Genomic DNA, 12,283 nt, shown 5'->3' with positions numbered 1-12,283 from the left:
AGCCCTGCCAGGCAGGCGGGTGTTTCCTGTCCATAAGGCACAGAGGTGACATGTCCATGCCAAGGCCAGAAATGCAAGCCCAGATCAGAGACTAGAACTCTTATGACTTCTGTCTGTATTATTGCGTTGAAGCAGCTTCCAGCAATGTGAATCACAGTTCAAAACTATCCTCTACAAATGCAGGTCAAAAAGATTATTATTGCCCAAAAAAATACTTTCACTCCATGTGCAGCTTGAAAGAGGTTGGTGCATACCAGGTAGAATGGAATAGAGAGAGATCGTGCCCAGTGAGGAAATCTTGTGGCCCGTGCACCTCTGTGACACCACAGCTGTGTCAGGATTTTTCTGTGCCATTCAAACCTTCCCACCGTGGCCTGGATTCAGCAGTTTGGCTGGGTGCTGTATACTGCATGTCTTTGAGTGATTCACTAACTCCTTGAAGTCTCCAGCTAAGCCAGCAGGAGCACAGCTGTTTATGCTTTTATCTTGCTCTTTTCTTTTTCCTTAGGGTCAATCTTAAAATGAAACTTGCCTTGAGAAGCAGAGGGTAATGTGGGAGCCTTTCTGGTTCTGCGCTTACTGGAATGGGTACAATCATTCATATTTTGCCCAAAACTCAGTGAAATAGTTGAATATTTTCTAGACAGCTGCCATGTCTAATCACACTTATTTGTGTTTAAATTTTGACGTATGGTTCCCATTTCTGGGAAACCTTCATGCCATCTAATGGACACAACATTATTTTAAAATTGTGGACGCAGGCAGAAACACTGCTTGACATTAGACTGATTCTGAAACAAGGTAACCCCATTTAGAGTTAATTATGACCCCTTGAGGGGAGCTGGCATAAGAAGCCCTGAGAATATTTACAAAATCAGAATGTTAGTCCAAGGAACATTTATTGGGCTTGAAATAAACCCACCTTTTTTCTTTTCTCTTTTCTCTTCTTCTTTTTTTTTTTTCAGTTTGAGAGGAACAAGTATAATTGAATTGGCAAAGAATTCTCTCTGACATTGATTTTTACAACAACTTTACCTTTTAGACAAAGTCTCACATGTTATTGATTTGAAAATTCATTGTGAATGTTTTAAGATCTGGTTTCTGTCTGCTCTGGGAAAGAGAAAGAACAACACGCAAAATAGTACAGTGTAAAGTACAGGTCAGGAGCAGAACAGTACCTGTGACGTTTTCCTGCTTTTAAACCCAACATTTGGCTGTGTGTGTTTCCAGAGCTTCTTGCTCCCATTGACTTATTTCTCTCTGCAACTATAACAGTTATGAAAGGGACACAAGCTACCTCTAGACTAATTTATGTGTGTGCCCATGCCCACATGCCACACTCTTTAGATGTCAAACAACTCTTTTAAGCGGGGGGAAATAGTAAGTCATCTTTGGAAAATACTGTCTTACTTTTGGTTTTGATTAGCAGTGTTCAATTACATGAAGGCATTATCACTGTATTAATGGAAGACCCCCACCAACTCTTGTGAGGTCTAGAGAATCACCTTACACCAGAAGAAACCACATCTATATGGCAGCGGTCTTTCCCCAGAGACTGAGAGTACTCAGCTGTTAGAGGTGGGTTTATGCTTTGTCTCTTGAGTATTTGTTGTCTGTAACACCGTACTTCCCCTCTATGGTTTGTTTTTTTTTTTTCTTTCCAGGCAACGTTAAAATGACACAGGACTGGACACAGAGCTGTTATGTACGTGGGACAGATACTGTTTAGGTAGGCATTAGGATATGGCTTGTCTGAGTGCTATTCAGTACTTCCTGAATTTTAATCACTCATCTTTTAAGATATTCAGTGAATTGCTTTTGACTCTGCCTTTGCAACTGGGACCTCAGGATGGACCAACTCAGAGACTCAGCAGCCTACTCAGTAACACAGCTCAGTCTCATGTTCTCATTGCCTCCCTACTTGTGATATTTATGGTATTTCACAGCTACATCATCCTGTGGTGGCAATCAAGGGCAATGCAATCAGAAATGAGTCTTTGTCCATTTTAGAGGTATGACATTATGAGATAATTTCTCCAATGTTGAGCAAGAATTGATCAACACATGTACAAAGGCAATGCCATGCAATCTCCAGGCCTCTCAGGGCCCACATTGTACAGTGTTTTATACATACATCCCAAGTTTATTCACATTCTGGAAAGCTTCCCCGGGAATGTCTACAATCTAGCATGTAGCATATTACAGCCACGTTGCTTAAAACACCCTTCAGCCAGCAACTCCCACCCCGTTCTCTGTAGCTGCAGGCTCAGATGAGACACAGTCTCCCGCAGTGCAGGTGTTTGCTCACCCTGCGCAAACACCGCCATCCCAGCAAAAGCAGTGTGTGAGCAGGCTCTGCAGGTTGTTAGACAACGGGTGCGTGGACCTGTTGTGGTTTGGGCATGGAGAACTTATCACAAGCCTCCATGGGGGTTCTTCCTTTCCTTTGCTCCTTAGGCTCTTTTGGAGAATAGGTGACCTGGAGACCTGGTACCTGGTACTCAAAGCTGATATGAAGCCCAGCCACATTTCCTAGATGGCTCTTTGCAAAGAGGAACTGGTGCACTGACCTGCCTCAGATGGCAGTATCCAGAAGTACAGTGGAAAACAAAAGAACATGGTCTGAAAAGAAACAGAGCAAACCTGAGCAATACGGCCTCCCTAATTCACTCATCTACCCAGATGCCCAGAAGCTAACCTAAGTCTAAAGGGCTGCAGTGTTTTTTTAAGTTGAATAGTTCTTATCATTGGGGACCAAGGTAATTAATTGCCTCAGCAAAGTGATACGTACTGCACCACATTGCTTGCAGAAGTCACTGATGCCCAGAAGCAAAGATAATGCTACATTCCCTCTGTTCTCCAGCCTCTCCCCTGAGAATTCACATCAGTAACAACCCATTAGATCTCAACACTGTGTCCAAGAAATGTGGCTAAAACAGCATTTCTTTGGAGGTAACAAAAATAAATGGGACTCAGAAGAAAAGCAATTTACCTAGGAAACTCTGAAAGCTCCAAACATCAGCATATCTCAGCTTTCTTGGGATTTTTTATTTTTATTCTGCATTTTCTAAATGGCATGGATTCAGTCCCTGTAGATGGGCCGTGACGGCGCACATCTGGTTTTATGGTTAAGGAAATAGCTGATTGAATCGATACACTCAACACAGCTGACTGGAGTAAATAAAAGAGGATTTGAAGGAAGCCTTGTTTTCCCCCAGATGGATGAGTCCACCTTCAGTGCAATTGCCCTGGTCAGTGGAGTGACACAAGGCGGGAAGAGCAGCCAGTGTATTTCTTCATGAACTGAGCTTGCTTGTTTTCTGTCCATAATAACTTTGGTTTTGTGGAACACAGCTCTTAAAAAGCAGCAACCGTTTTCTGCCTGACTCACCGCAGTCAGTAACAGAGAAAGCTGGTGGGCAGGGCCCACTGCAGAAAAGTGGGACTGACCCATTGGGTAAATAATTTCCATCGCTGGACTCCATGATCACACCTAGTGATCTGTGTGGAGCAACTGTCAGACACGAGCTTCTTTGTTCTTCACAAGAAAGGATGGGGGAAATGGTAGGAGAACGTGGTGTGTCCAAAAGGGTAACAGTGGGAGGTGTCGGAGGTTCAAACCTGGCAGCAAATCCTGCCTCAGTGTAAACCAACTTCAAAACTCCCATAGAACCCTGGAGTTTTGGAGGTCGCAGGCTCGTGTTTCTCTGCTCCAACCTTTTGGGCACAATACAACTGTAAAAATTATCTGTGGGGACATTTGAAAAAAAGTCCCAATAGCCTTTTGCAGTGATGGGGCAGCCAGAGTAGCATCTGAAGAGGTTTTGGGAATGCACCATGGACCCAACCTCTCAGGATGATACCCTGGGTGGGCAAAAGGCTACAAGCACCAGTTTACTGTTCCCTGTGTTTGCCAGGTGCGTACAAGATTCCCACAGAGCAACTGGCTGGCTGTAACCATTCCAGCAACTTAGCTTTAAGCTGATAATTGAAGGTAAGACAGACCTTTAAAAAATACCTCAGTTTTATTTGTTGTCTTTGCTGTCCTTTTTCAGACCATACACAGTCTTTCAGGCCCCTGTTTTCTTTCAAAGCCTGTATCGATCACAGCTGTGAAGTTATTGCCCTAGGAGTGGTTTTTCCCAGGCAGTGGAAAAGTTATTTTCATAGGCACCTCATTGTCACTTCATATTCTTGGGAACTACTTAAGAGCAGGATCTGTTAGCTTTATGACAAATCCCTTTATTTACATGGAGGGATGGCAGTTCTTGGTTTATCCCACTAAAACATTTCAAGAATGGCCTGCAAACATGAATGCTGGTGCAAGGCTCACTCTGAGCCATCCCCAGGGCAGTTTCTCTCCCAGCTCTCACTGCTGCAGCCTGGATCACTTCCTACAAATACAACCTGCACCCTGGGTTTTATCTTCTGTCCTTGCTGCAGCCAGGTCACTGTCTCATAAAATCCAAGCAAAGACAAGGTAGGTGGATTTTTTTTCTAATACCTAGGGGCTGTTGGTGCTCTATGGCCTTAAAACAGGAGAGCTGGTCCTCGTTTAGCTGATTTGACCTCTCCAGAGGTGCCTCATGAACAGTCTCTCATGGGTAATTCTTGTGCAAAGCTGTAGGTGCTCTCCCCACCCAGAGAGGGCAGGGGCTTCCTCGTGTATAATTGCACGATGAGTCTGAGCAATGGGTTGCTGGTCTTTCTGAAGGATTGTATGCAAGTGTGTGGTTTATACGGTATCTGAGAAAACATAAGACTGAGTTGATGCCATTTAGTAATGCCTTTTTCTCCCCTAGAAATCACTTGGCTCTGAGAAGAGGCATGGAGGAAATGTCTGATGGATTTGCACCAGAGAGGGCAGCTCTTGCTGGTAAGTGAACTTAGCAAAGAAAGTGATCAGTATCCTCATTGTGGCCAGTTCTGGGGAAGGTTAGTCTGGGTTTGCTTCCTATGGCTTTTTTGCTACTGAGTTTGCTCTCTGCATCTCTGCTCAGAGCATTTGGCCCAGCATTAAGAGAATGTATCTGCTGTTAATGGAAATTGTGTTTCTGAGTGACTAACAAGGAGGGACAAGGGAGGAGTTTTCCAAGCTCTGCTAGTGTTTCAGGGCATGATGTGGAGCAAAACAGACTGCCTCTCCGCACTTCGATTGATTACTCTTGAATAAAGTGGACTCTTGATGCCTGCCCACAGGGGCGTTAAAAAATGTAAAAAGTATTTGTAAATTAAAATGCTTGAATGAAAGGCTCTGGTATGTGTAATCTTAGAGTATTGCATTAAGTAGGAAGGCAAACTGTCAGGGGAGCTCCTGGCGTTACATGGAGCCTAGCTTGTCTCACTTAAATAGATTTAATAAGCTCTGCTAGAATTGAAGAAAGGTTGAATTTAAACATATTTATTTGAATTTACATAAGCATGCATCAAAGCGAAAATAATCCAGGCTCTTGGTTACTTTAGTCTAGTTTTTGATAGTTAATACTTCATCCGTTCCAGCATATCATAAAGTTCCTTTTCATGGTCTCAGAAGAACATAAGGAACTGAGTGAAAGGAGCTGAGCTTGTTACTCTGTATGTCTGGAGGCTCAAGGTAGAGCTCTGTCTGTGTTTCATTGGTTTTTCCACGTTCATGTTATGTCTAACTCTCCAGTACCCTTAGACAAATGACAAAGCCTAACAAAACAGTGATGCATTACTTGGCCTTCCCCTTCAGGACTAAGCAGTGACTTTGATGAAGGTAGAGGGAACTGCCACTCTGGGAATAGGTGATCATTCCGTGGTCAGTGCAGGGCTGACCAACCATTCTTGCCCCTTTGAGCTGTATTTTATGCTTTTGGTATGTGTGAGAGCAAAAGACGCGTGCTACGTGCTCAAAGAGCTAAGAGTTATTAATGAGCAGGAGATGATGTGGGCTTCCTAATGTCCTAGGGAAGCTGGGTGCCAAAGCAACCCTGGATGATCACCGTCCCCAACAGCAGGAGGTTCAGTCCTGCAGCTCTGTCCTAGTTGGACTTACACTGCTCCTGAGTGGTGTGTAGCTAAGACTTGCATGTTGGCCTGCCTTAACTAGGGCATTTCCCTCAGAAAGGAATATATGGCACTCTTTCTCTCGCTGGGAAATGACGAGAGGCCAATAATTTAATCTTTCTGTATCTCAGTTTCCCAGCTAATAAAATGGGGCTGCTCATCCTGCTCCCCTCTACTTACACAAAGCTTTATCACTCCTGGCAGCTTTATGCTCTGAGAACCAACCCTTAACATAGCCAACTTGTACATCTTGAGTGACATGGTCTCATCCCTTGGCAATCACAGTCGGAACTTAAAGGCCAGTCTGTGGTCAGAAACAAGAGTGTGTTTTGTTAATACAAGCTACAGCCAACTCTGCCAGCTGTTTCCATGCTTTTAGCGAGTGTTTCCTACTCAAATAGAGAAAATGGTTGATAGGAACTGAACCAGATACAGCCATTCCAGCTAACAGTGAAGAGTTACACCCACGGAGAAGTTGAAAAAGACGCTAGATGTCTCCAATGCAGTATGTACCAAGCTGCCAGATGTTTAGGATCCCTTAAGTAATCTAACAGGCCTTTTCAAGGCGATGTTACTCTTGAGTATCATGGTTCTCCTGAAAAAGCATTAAAGTGAACTAATTTTAGCTTTGAATTATGAGATACTTTTTTCTCCAACAGAAGGTGTCCCTGAGGACATAAGGGTAGATTTTTATTTCCAAAACGTTGCCTTTGTATATTTTTAACGGATCATCTGGATGAAGTTCTAATGGCTGGTTAAGACAGTCTGATTTATAGCAACAGCTGTTCACCTTTGTAGATGGGGAGATTCTTGGAGATACAAAACACGTTTATGAACTTGATATTCCACACCCAGGGTCAGGTTTTCTTGCCTAATTTTTACACAGGTGTAAATCCAGATAGGCTCCTGTGAAGTCAATAAAATTGCTCCATGAAAGGCATGGAAATCAGAGTTCCCGGAAATGGCAGAACAGTTATTTCTTTCTCCAGTAGACTGAATTTTAGAGCCCACAGCAATTGGAAGTGATTGGGGTTGAGAAATGTACCTAAGTAGTGATAGGGTGTTCCTGCTGAGTGATGGGGAAAAACGCTGATTCTTGCATGATGCCTGGGGAGCCATTTCTTCAAATGGCTGTAGAAGAGGGCAATCAGAGCGCCCAAAATTAGGAAGCAGAAAAATGAAAGAATAATGAGAGGGGAGATACCTTGGGTATCCTATTGTAACTCTTTCATATTTTAATCCCTGTATTTCAAAAGGTAGGGTTCCTACTGCTAAAACATGCTGAAAAAGTATCTTTAATTTTCAGTATTGAAGTCTCGAAAAAGAGTTGGCCACTCTAGGTTTAAAAAAAAAAAATTAAAAAAACCTGCTTTTAGACAGTTGTGTCAGCATATTTTTTTCATCTTCAGATCTTTTTATTATTTTATTTACATTTAAAAAAAAAAAAGCTTTGAAATTCTCTATGGCATTTTCTTGTTCTGGTTTAGCAGATACTTTTTTGGCTTTAGAAATAATAAATGTTTTACAAAAAGAAAAGAAGTTAAGTGCCTCCAGATCCTATAGAAGCTCCAACCCAAGCTTATCTTTGGGGACTTGCTTATGCTTTCTTAAGACAAAGTGTTGCTGGAGCAGCAGTATCCGAATGAACAACCAAGGCCATATAACTTTATTATTAGCAAATCTGCTGTATTTCACACATTCACACTCTCTTCACTTCCAGCTATTCAATCCACCTCTATAAAATACTTTTAGAGCTGACCTGTTGATGCCAGCTCTGATCTAAAATGCTGTGATGATTAAGTGTCCTCCATACTCCACTAAATGGAATAAATAACATTAATTCAGTATGCAATTGTCTGGCTTTTTCCCCTTGCCTTTCCTCTTCTAGTCCCCTGCCTTGATTCCCTTTGTTGCCTGCGCCTTTTGTCAGGATGTTATTTTCATAGTTGACCTGGATTTGCACAGAACTAGTAATGCAAAGGCAAAAAACAGCTGGAGGTGTAAGTGGGAAGAGAACCGAGAAGGCTTCTCAAGGAGATTTTTCTCTTGAAAACAGGAGAGGAGTGTGATATTGCTGCTTCAAATATCTGATGAACAAAGAAGGAAAGCATGAACCAGGGAGCTGGCAAGACAGCCAGGTCTGCCAGCATTAGTAGGTCCCCAGCAGTTTGGATCATACTGCAGAAAAGACTTTTGCCACTGGCTATCCTGGGACCAGGCTGGGACACGTGTGAACTCTCATGTGACAAAACACGACTGAACTGCTTTTCTCTGTGGGACACCCATGTCTTTGCTCTCAATGCAAATTTGTTCTTAACATGATTCCACTGGAACTTTTATTCTTTGACAAGGGTATTTTAAATGTCCTACATAAGGCTCTTCATGCAGAGAAAGGAAATTTGAGACGTGTAGTTCTTCCATATCACCTTATATTTGTCACAGGAGATATTAGAAAGCTGGCTGTTTGGCAGCAGGAGTCTGATCAAACCTGAACTCAGAAAAATCTGTGGCTTCAGTAAGATTGTTTATGGAGGATTCCTGGTCAGAATAGATAAGGCTACTTCAGTCCAGCCCTTGATTGTAATTCAGATACACAGAGAAGTTGCAAGGAAAAGTTACGTGCAACTTCCTTGAAAGGGCTTTTTGCTTTCTGCCTCAGGAGAGGCATGCACCATCTTGCCCTGGGCTTACAAACTATTGGGTTACACAGATGCTCACACTGAATGTGTGAGGAGACGGTGTTGGCTTTCCCCGCCTCACCCCCCCCCCACCCATCATAACAAAATGCATGTTTACAAATGCATCCTTTCCATAAAGTGAGATAGTACTTGGAAAAGTATTGTGTTTCTAGTTGTGCTAGAGTATCACAATGTATCCTAACAGCATCATTCTATCAGAAGTACCTTTGGTCTCTAAAACTCCAAGGCAACCTACTCTGCAGCAAGCTCTAAGGGGTGCAGAAATCCATCAGGATTTCAATCCAGGTCATACCTGGGAAGTGTGAGCATGATGCAGCATTCCTTGTGCATGGCTTGTTCCTTGTAGCAGCTATATTGGACTCTGGAAAAAAAGGCATCCATCTTTACTGCCAGCTTTCCACTGCTCTTCTCATGTGCCCCTCTCCACTCCTGTCTGCATTTAGAGCCCCAAAATGCAGCCAGGGCCAGGATTGTTCCAGAAGCACAATGTGTTCATGTATTGTTTTGGATGAGACATGGTAGAATGGTGCCACAATTTTCCCAAGTATTGAGAGCTTTCCAGCAAGTTCTGGCTGGTCGCTGTGGCGAGGTCAAACCATTGGCAGAGACAAATTCGGAGATGTCTTCTGCCGTTTCTCAATGAGTGTGGCTGGTTGGTTGTCTTTAAAGCATCAGCACTTCCTGCAAAACAGAAACAACAAAGTCTTCTCTAGGAAACATCCAAATGCTTTTTCGTTTTGGCCTTTGTGAAACCTTTTGAAGTCTTTCAGCTGAAAAACAGAAAGCTTCCCGGGCGTGCGTATGTGCATTTGTTGGTACTTTGCAACTGCTGAGGACCAAAAAGTACAAGAAAGTCCTGGGGTCTGTGCTAGGAGGGTGCAATAGTAGCTGAATGTGCAGCAGAATGTTGCTTTGAGCCCTCCCCTGCTGTTCTCCAAAAGAAGCTTGATGGCAAATTTGTCTTCCCAGCCACAAATGAGAAAATGCAGTGCTTCATGTTGCCTGTACTTTATAGTAACTTCACTGTAGTTAGTCAGGTTAATTTATCTTGGCCCTGGCTTTTTTTAATGCTCCCTGGTATATATTCTGCTCAAAGGAAAAGCCACCTGTTTTTCCAATCTGCTGCTATGTCTACATTTAAGAGAGGGGATCATTGTATGAAGTCCCTGTTCTGAATTGCATCCCTGTATCGGGATGCCAGTTTTGCCATGTCCCAACCAGCTCATTTCTTTTATAGGCACAGAAACTACAAGAAAGTCCCTGGAGTGGCAATTTGGTGACAGCTCTTCTGCCATTAAGGTTGCATTATAAGGCATTTGTACACTGCTTTTGTCAGCAGTCATAGTAATCTTCACCAAAAGCTGAGCAAGGGAGAATCCCAGGCCAGCTGGGCTGAAAGAGCTTTTTGTACCTGCAGTGCTAAACAGGAGGGAGGGGAGCCCTGGATGAGCTGGAGCTGAGGTTGTGCTTTAAAGGCTTTCTCACATAATTAAAGTTTTCAGGCCTACTTGGAAGGCAGGACACTGCACCACTAGATTTGTTCCTAGTACATTCTGGCTTGGTCCTTTTGAAGGACAGCAAGCAGCTTTTTTAAGTTTTCTGCTTAACAGTCTGTGCATGTGACAAGGCAATTGCATCGGCCTTTGGCACTACTGGGTTCCTAGGCCACCTTATGAGCTACAGGAACGAAAAGCTCTGAGCCACGCAGGTCACTGGAGTCCAGGGAGCAAAAATCTCTGTGACACACAAGTCATTGGACTCCAGTTGGTTGTGTCAGCTGCCTATCTCAAATAACAGCAAGAACAGATGCCATTCCGGTGAATTTCCTTATTTACAAGAAAATACTTCAGATTCCAGATGTTTGGTAATTTTTTGCATATTTATAAAGTTAAAATGTTCCTTTAGGACTCAGTCAGCATAATTATCAGTCTAGGGTTTTGCTTTTAAACTGTATTTGAATTTTTGTGAATGTTGTGTGATTTGTATGCTAGTTGCTCACTGTCTACACTGGAGGCCAGAAGCCCTTGCCAGTGACAGAAGACAATCTCACAATATGTTGATAGAAGTTTAAACTACTGTTAACCAAGTGATAGAGCCGATATTTCTTTTCCCTCTGCCTTCCATCTGAATCATAGCTTATAACAGTAAAAAACTTGATTGTTTTGTCCCCGAGCTGGCTGTGGAAAAGGGTTTGTGTGCATGCTTGCAAATTGGGAAAAGGTATTTTATGTGGCTCCCTGCACTTTCTGTTCTTATTACATGGATTATTCATCTCTAGATTTGAGAACGTCCTCTGAGCAATGAGTCATAACACACCCAAGACTTCCCTGGGGAGTCAGATGCAGACAGCCTTATCCAGAGCATCAGCTGTACCTTCGTTCTTTTTCCACAGACAGAGCAAAGGCCCAAGGGGGCATCCTGCCTCCCTGGAAGGAAGGAGTTTACCTTCTTTCAGCTGCCTAAAGACATGTCTGGTTTTCCATTATTGTGATGAGAAGATCTCATTACTGTCTGCAGACCCTGCCCATTTCTGCCTTAAAGCGATCACTAGTACTCCACTGCATGAACTAAAGCTTTACTATCCATATCAGGAGATACTGCACTGTCTCCTTTGCCTGTCTAAGGTGCCAACATCTGACTTCTACGTTTGTTTGCTCTGGTAGGTGCTGTGAATCTGTCCTGGTGGTCTTTCAAGTGGTGCATAGTGCAGGGTCTGAGGGGATGGAGAAATCTGAGCAGCATCAGAACTCTGATATATCCTCTCTTGGTTTAGCACATTTGCCAGTGCATAGCCACCAGACATGATTTCTCCCTGCTCACAGACCCAGAGCCTTAGCACAAATATATTAGTAAATCTCATTCCTTGCACAGCATTTCAAAAGTGTCCTTAATGGTATGGGAAATAGGCCCTGCGTGTGTCCAGAAGGGGATGGTTCAGGCTTGATCACCCATTTAGCCCTTAGCTTTGCTTATTTGTGCTGGCTCCTGCATGCGCTGATGGGCTAATTAGGCTGCCCAGTTCCCACTCCCTCTGTGCCCTTTTCTTGGGATGGGGGGAACGGCAGGATCAGGAGAAACTAGTTCCTTTGGAGGGGGGCTGGAGTGCAAAATGAACAGCTCACAGCCCTCTGACCAGCAGTATTGCATTCAGGAAGACTTCCCGCTCCGCAGGGGATGGTCTGCTCTCTTTATCCACCCTCTGACATGATCTTGTATCCAGGCGCTTAAGAAGAAGAAAAAAGAAACAAAATTGAAAGCTGCTATTTTTAAACTCTGCCTTTGGCTCTCTTTGCAGCACTCTGCTTTCCTCCCTGTGATTCAAACAGTGTTCTTTTGAGAACTAGGCACCAGGGCCCTGTGGTTTCCTGGTACTTGGAACATAAAATCTCCTAATTCTTCTCTCACAGCAAGCTTCAGAGGCTGGGGAGTGATTGATATTTTCTATCGCTTCATTAATAGTCACGGCACAGTAGTTTCCTAATCTGTTTTTGCACTGCTTTTTATTTTGAATAATTTGTCTTCCAAATTTTCTCAGCCCTCCATGTGACACAAAG

The 12,283-nt window shown here is 43.3% G+C and overlaps 1 protein-coding gene across 3 annotated transcripts in view; it reads left to right on the top strand.

Moving 5' to 3' along the window:
* The first annotated feature begins 1,061 nt into the window (after positions 1-1,061).
* CCDC92 (coiled-coil domain containing 92) overlaps positions 1,062-12,283 on the top strand; it is a 71,963-nt gene continuing 60,741 nt past the window's right edge. Inside the window, exons 1-4 of one of the 3 annotated variants that reach the window (XM_074159331.1) lie at positions 1,062-1,578; positions 1,665-1,729; positions 3,918-3,994; positions 4,803-4,876. The gene's annotated coding sequence lies outside the window, so the exon portion shown is untranslated. Of the gene's footprint in view, positions 1,579-1,664; positions 1,730-3,496; positions 3,565-3,917; positions 3,995-4,802; positions 4,877-12,283 lie in introns of those variants that run through there. The other 2 variants (XM_074159333.1, XM_074159332.1) reach the window with 2 other exon arrangements.

This window comes from Numenius arquata, chromosome 16 (genome assembly GCF_964106895.1).
Source record: "Numenius arquata chromosome 16, bNumArq3.hap1.1, whole genome shotgun sequence".
Lineage (NCBI taxonomy): Eukaryota > Metazoa > Chordata > Aves > Charadriiformes > Scolopacidae > Numenius > Numenius arquata.
The sequence above is the reverse complement of the archived record's forward strand: the minus strand, read 5'-3'. Positions and strand labels throughout refer to the sequence as shown.